This window comes from Parasteatoda tepidariorum, chromosome 7 (genome assembly GCF_982258835.1).
Source record: "Parasteatoda tepidariorum strain Cologne lab strain chromosome 7, Ptep-v5.0, whole genome shotgun sequence".
In the NCBI taxonomy this organism is placed as follows: domain Eukaryota; kingdom Metazoa; phylum Arthropoda; class Arachnida; order Araneae; family Theridiidae; genus Parasteatoda; species Parasteatoda tepidariorum.
In genome coordinates this window covers 40452350-40459600 of record NC_141761.1, presented here as the reverse complement: position 1 = coordinate 40459600, position 7251 = coordinate 40452350, and the positions used below count along the sequence as shown (strand labels likewise).

At 26.5% G+C, this 7251-nt stretch overlaps 1 long non-coding RNA gene across 1 annotated transcript in view; it reads left to right on the top strand.

The window, feature by feature from the left end:
* Positions 1-1604: 1604 nt before the first annotated feature.
* The window catches only part of LOC147807036 (uncharacterized), a 32002-nt gene continuing 26355 nt past the window's right edge, over positions 1605-7251 (top strand). The window contains exon 1 of the long non-coding RNA XR_015435478.1: positions 1605-6579. This is a non-coding gene — a long non-coding RNA (uncharacterized LOC147807036). The remainder of the gene's footprint in view (positions 6580-7251) is intronic.

The following is a 7251-nucleotide window of genomic DNA, read 5'->3' as shown; positions in this document are numbered from 1 at the left end:
ATTACTTAATAGTGGCAAATATTTTCTTACTCTTACAAAATTTAATTAACTTTAGTAGCTCTACTCAAACAAGTTGTTATATAAGTTAAATGAGTAAATTTGATTTACCTTTATAAAATTAAGTATATGAAGAAAAATTACGAAAGATAACGTTACATTACTAAAACCAAATTACTTCTCCGTCTTTTGGGAACATGTTACTATAATAATTTATAGGTAATTATAAAATTCATAATGCGAATTATAATAGATTTCAACAAAGAAATTTAAAATTATAACACGCATCTTACAAATGCATAACATTTAAATAAAAATTACAGTGTTAAGTAAATTTTTACATATTTAGGGGCAAAATGGGCTTACATGTTATAAAAGATGCAATGAAGTGAGATAATGTGTTTTAAAATTTTTATTATTTATTAATTAAATACTGACCCCTATTGCAATTTTTCAGAGATTATCATAGCTACCAAAGTATAAATTTAAATTATGCAGCATTATTTTATATAACAAATTATTGGGCAGTAATTTATACAACATTTTAAATATACGCACGTATGTTTAATTAACATAGCATCGAATTATACTCAAATTTGAATTATACAACAGAAAAGATTTAAACAAAGATAAAACTGCAAAAAATTAAAAAAAAACAAAAAAACAAATGCAATTAAACATTGTTTATATCAAAATACTGTTTAATTTCTTTTAAATGATTAGTTCTTAAACATCAAAAATAATATATTTTTAGGTCACCGTAAGTATTTGTTTTATAAATTTGCTTAAATTTTTCACTCTGAAATTTAATACAGCATTAATTTCTCTTAGATATTTTTATCACTTAAATTTACTAATAATCGCAGAAGTGTATTTATATGATATAATTAACATTACTTTCCTTTAACAAACGCAATTTTCAATAGGAAAAATCAAAATCATGTTTGAAAAGTGCTTTGGGAAAAAATCCCAATAAATAAATACATTTTAAAAAATGTCGAGCATTTGTAGTTTCCCCCCCTCAGAAACACAACTATCTGAATTGATAAAAATCTAGATATTATAGTTTAAAATTAATTCCTTTTAAAAGTTTCATTAAGTTTTTGTAACTTAATAAACTTCAGCATATAAAAACTTGCTACCTGATTGAGGAAAATAGATGTGAAAAAATATTCTTTAGGCACTGAAGAAAAATATATAATCAAAACTACCAGAATATGGCAATATTTAACGTTTTCTGGCTTAGTGGAAGCACAAAAAATAACGCATTTGCTAGCAATATCTTTTTGGTAATGACCTATGTTAAAATTACAAATTAAATATGGTTTTCTTGCAATGCTGTTTCCTAATAAATTGAGTAAATTAACGAACTACACTAACGAACATAAGCAGTATATTTGGAAAACTTACGACTTATTTGTATTCAACTGGGTCTGAACGTTAACCATCTTAAATGAGAGATTCGCGCTTTCTCCCATGGCAAAACAAGGGTATGATAGTGGTGGCAATCTCTTTTTCTTTTATGAACAAAGTTATTTATATATATATATATATATATATATATATATATATATATATATATATATATATATATATATATATATATATATAATATAGAATTTCTCATGCGAGTCTTTCTATATTAACTGATAAGCTAAAAACATATGTTTCTTATCAAGTTTAAGATGTAGAAGTAGGTCTCTCACAAAGAGCCATAAAAAGTCAAAAGGAACCAGTTAAGGCCAGATAAAATATTATTTTCTGAAGTTAATGGGCAATAATTCTTCGATGAAGTACATATTAAGATAGTCCCAAAAATTTCCCAGAACAAGAACGACTCTATCCCTTTAGCGAATCAAAATCTCTAAATTTTATCAATTGAATGACGTTTCATTGAGATAAGAAGATCCTTGAAACTTCCTCCCCTTTCAGAACCTCCCTATAAAATATCAGGACAGTCAAAAATGCGTGTCTTTTTCATATTCTTCATGGCTAGATAAATCTGGGCCAAAATCCAACATCCCTGCAAGGGGGAAACCATCGATGTAAATATCCCACGAATAATGTTGGCAACACTCCATATAACGCAATTAAATGATTTTTTTAACTGAAATAGCCTAAGTCTCTTCAACTATCTAGCCTTTGAGGCTTAATTTTTTTTGTTTGTATTTAAACCGTTTTTATCAGAAATAGTCTGAGATATAAAGATGAGAAAATTGAATGCGACGAGGATGACTAAAGTAAATTTTAGATTGCTCTCAAATTTATACATTCATTTCAAACAGTTAATCGTTATAATTGAGCCGCGATGGTTTAGTGGTTAAGGAACAGATGGATGCGCCATTGTAAAGAACTGAGAATCGATTCCCAGAGACGGTGTGAAGCCAGTCCAGCTTCAGATCGCTGAATATCAGCTGGTCTGGGAAGTAAAGGCGACCTGTTCTCAGAGCCACATTGCTTATGAGATTGCTATGATCGTCCTTGGGGACATAGGAATCGATCTTTGAGGACACTCTGGAGCTAAAACCTCTATGAATCTTCTGGACCTGAACAGGCTGTTGCAGGGATGCTTTACTCCTTATTGTTATAAAGACTTTAAAAATGTATTTATGTTACGAACTACTACAATATAATGAATCTATCTTAGAGTTTATTCCTTGAAAAGCATGACTGGCTAAGTGATACATCATGCTAATACATAACATAATATAATATAACAAACATAAAATGAATATAATAATTGCAAATGCTATTTTTGAGACTAATTATAATATTTTAGGTTACAGTCGAATTGTTAGTCATATTTTAAACAAGATTAAATTGCTTTTCGTGGCGATCATGGTAATTTTAAGAAATTTTTTTTTCATGCTTTCGCATCTGGAGGAAAAGTCGAGGGGGAAAGGATGTCAACTTTGAGTTCATTTTTACTGGCAGAAACTGCTGACGTTTTTATGATACTAATAGTTATCATTGAAAAAAATATTGTGTGGTTAAAGGATAAAAAGAAATACTTAGACTGAAAAATATGTGCATATACATTTAAAAACATTTTCAGAAAATGTAGGAACCCTAAAGATTAGTATATTAGTAAGAACCCCATAAATAAGGAACCCTTATGAGTAAAGAAACCTATAAATAGTGATAAATTCATACAGAAAGATTATAGCAACGGTTCTTAAACTATTCCTTTGTTAACTTTACTTTCATACTGTAACGGTTTTCCGGAATTTCTGGTTTTCAGAATTATAGTTGTTATTACTAAACATTTACTTAAAAATACAAAACTGAAAAATAATTTTAACCTTTTAATAGTTTTTCAAACATGGTCTAATGTGTCATGATAAAATTGCCTAAATATTTAAAAACCTTAAATTATTGTGAATTTTGCCAAGATCACTACAAAAGCAATTTAGCAAAAATTGCGCATTTTGGTGTTCCCATAGAGCCAGAACCTTAGAGCCATTGACCTTACTCTGGTAGTTTTGACCGTACATGTTTTTTCTCAGTACATGTTTAGAGCTTTTTCAAATATTTTACAATAATTGAAATTTCTATTGGAATGAGAAAAAACAAGTAAACTATTATTTTTATTATTCTTTTAAACTATAATTTTTCACAAAAAAAAATAGTTTAAGAAAGAAAACATTTGTTGAATCTTAAATGGAAATTCTTTTCTTAAGATTGTTTCTTGTTTTTTTATTCTTTTGCCTGCTTTCCAACAGATTAACTTGAAATATTAGGTGCATATTTGTCAAATTTAATTTTCAGAATTTTCATATCTATAGTGTTTATAGTTTTAGAAATCTGTAAATACAGTGTGTAAATTTGCACTTTTGAGTATAATTTTAATCTTGTTTTATTTTGCAGAACATAATAAACAATGTAAATATATATATTTTTCACATTAACTTATTGAATTTATTTAATTTTTCAGTAAATTCTCGTGACATGAAACTATAGTAAAATTGATTTAATGTGAACATGTTTTTGCTTTTTAGCAGATATCAGTGACTCGAAAAAAAATCTTGAGTAAACCGTGTTTTAGTCAAACGTTTATTTTTATATACCCATTAAAATAAAGTAGCTAAAATTAGCAAAGTGCAAGTTTTACCAGTGATATGGTTAAAGAGGTATTATTGTCAAGAACACATTTAGACTTGGAAAATTCGTTCATATTCTGAATAAGAAAGTTTTAGAAGATTATTTATGAATCCAAATTCTCATTTTTTTTCACTCACAAAGTGAACCAACTAATTTCAAAATTGTACACATTAAAATTTCATCGGGATATTCTAAAGATCATCGCAGCTTTAACTAGATCACGTTTAAATATATATTAGAGATGCGGTTTTAATGTATATATTAGAGGAGCGGTATAAAGCTTTAGAAGTGTTTTGTAGGAACATCCCGCTCTTATCTCCGAATTCGGTGGTAAGGAGCTCTTCGTTAAGATGATACTTGATCAATGATCAGTGATCAGGTTTTCAGGCGATACTATAAAAAGCAAGGTTGCCAAAATGCAAATCAGGAGGGATGCGTTAAATTTAGTCATACTTTTATATTTTGCTTAGACATGTAATGCACTGTTTTAATTTTTAATAATTAGCTTTTTTATGTGTTTATTTTAATAACTTTTTGTCCATCAGGCAAATAATTTGAAATAAACAAGCTTATGATCAACGCGATTCTGTTCAGAACTTACATTGATGGCTCTTAACAATAGAAACCGTAATTTTCAGCTTTTGAGAAATAATTTTCTTATTTCTAGCAAAACTTTAATTCTTTGCATAAAAGTATTTCTCGAAGAATAAAATAATCTCGAATACAATTTTTAAGTATATTCTTTGCAATGCTTATTTTTGATATTCATTTAGCTACCTATTTTTTCGCCACATCTTTTTAGGGTAACTCTTTTATTTAAAATTAAAGTTAAATATTTTGAAAAAGTGCTTTTTATAAGTAATTTAAAATTTAATGTAGTAAAAATTTACTCAAGAATTAAGTCCAAAAATTTAATACATTGTAGTTAAAACAATAGATTTAAAAACGAAAATATTTACTATCGTTAAAGTAAATATTTATTTTAAGGATAAGACTACAAAGCGAGTATGCAATGATATGTGAGATCGGTTGAGTAACGTTAATTTTAATCTGTTCTTGAAAACCTTAAAATTTGGTGAGCATATGCCTCAAGATTAAAATATTATATTGTTTGCTTACCTACTTTACTGAGTATGAAAAATATACATTTAAATTTACAACGCCAAAACCTTCTTTAATGAAATTCTTAAATACATACTTACAAAGTGCCTAACAATAATATCCTATTTTAAAATATGAAAAAGAAAAGACTAAGGACGTAAAGCTAGGTTTAAAATGCTTCTTTAATTTTTCTTTTTCATTTGGGTAATAAATGAAGACAAATGGCAACTCTTTTTTCAGCTTATTTAATGATATCCCAGATTAGGTCAAATATTTTTACGAAATGCAAAATTTTTGCACTAAATTTCAGAAGTGCTTTACACTGACTTGGATAACATTAGAATATTTTTTCTACTCATGATAAGAATCAATTTCGCTTATTACTTTCAATTACACATTCATTCTTTAACGAAACGTAATTATTATATTTCACATCACAAAACTCATTTTTAAAGGCAATTTTATAAATAAAATGTTTATGCTCAGTGAAATACTTTTGTTTTGAAGGAAAATGATGTTTTTTAATTAAACTAAACAAAACACACTTAAATGCATAGCATAAACTAGATAATTTAAGTATTTAACGTTTTTTTCAGATTTTTGTAAAATTATTTAGTACTAATTGTAAATAAGAAGAGAATTAGAGGAAACGTACAAATAGGAGAATTAGAGAGTACAAATTATAATATTAAAAATAGAGGGCACAAGAGGAAGAGTACTTATATCACACATTATCGTTAATGAGGTACACTTGGTGACATATTTAGTGCATGAAACGATACTGTTCAAAATCATTCGCATTTCTACTAGATATTTCAAGAGACAATCTATTTCAAATCGATTATATAGTCCAATTAATATTAAGAATTAATTTATATTAATTGATTAGTCCAATTAATATTGATTGGAAATGATTTTAAATCGTTAAAAACATCTAGTTTAAATGCTATTCTTTAACTTATCAACAAAAAAATTGCTATTTAATTGCATTCTTGAAAAATAATATTTGGTCTTTCGGAAACAAAAATATTTTTTGTACTCGCAATATTTTCTATTTTGTTTATTTTTTAAAGAACGCTGCAAATAAGCAGTTAAAGACTATTATTTAATTGTTGTGATAAAAGTATATTTTAAAGCTCAACTTATTCGTTTTAATTAAGAATCAATGATTTTTTGTTGCAAAAGAACATTTTTTTAACATTTTCAAATTACTGTTTTTTCCATTAATTAGTGTTAGGTGGAGTATTAAATGTTTTTTCGCAACTTGCTGGTTAGTTCTACAGCTGGTGTTGCAAGAATGGAATCAAGAGAAAAATCCTGTTATTATAAAATATTTTACTTGAAATAAAATGGTTTTGAAATAACTGTAATCGTGCATAGGTCAATAATTTTGTGTGGTTTTACGTTACTAAAAACAAAATTTATTACACATTTCAATAACAAAAAAGTAGCATGTTCAATAGTATATACTTCATTATATCTTAAATTTTACAAATTTCGTGAGAAATATTCAAAGCTTTGTCTTTGGTAACAAAAATAATTAATTTGCACACAATAATTTCAATTTTAAATGCTATTATTTTACTAATCTGAAAAAATTGCAACTTCATCCCTTACATTGCGTATTTTATAATTTCATAGAAATGTGTAAAAATTTCTTAAAATATACTCATATCTATTCCTTTCGAAACAGAAATATTTTTTGTGTTTGCAATATTTTCTTGTTTATTTTTTAAAAAAATACTGTGAATAAGCAGTTAATGACCATTACTTATTTATTGTGATAAAAGTATATTTTTAAGCTCAAATTATTCGTTTTAATTAAGAATCAATTATTTGTTGTAACAAAAGAACTTTTTTTAATGATATTTTCAAATTATTGTTTTCTTTTATCAATTAGTTTTAGGTCCAGTATTGGGTATTTTTTCACAGCTTGCTGGTTAGTTCTACATCTAGCTAGAATGTAATAAAAAGAAAAATTCTGTTATTAAAAAACAGTTTACATGGAATAAAATGTTTTTAAAATTGGCTGTATCTGTAGAGATCAATAAT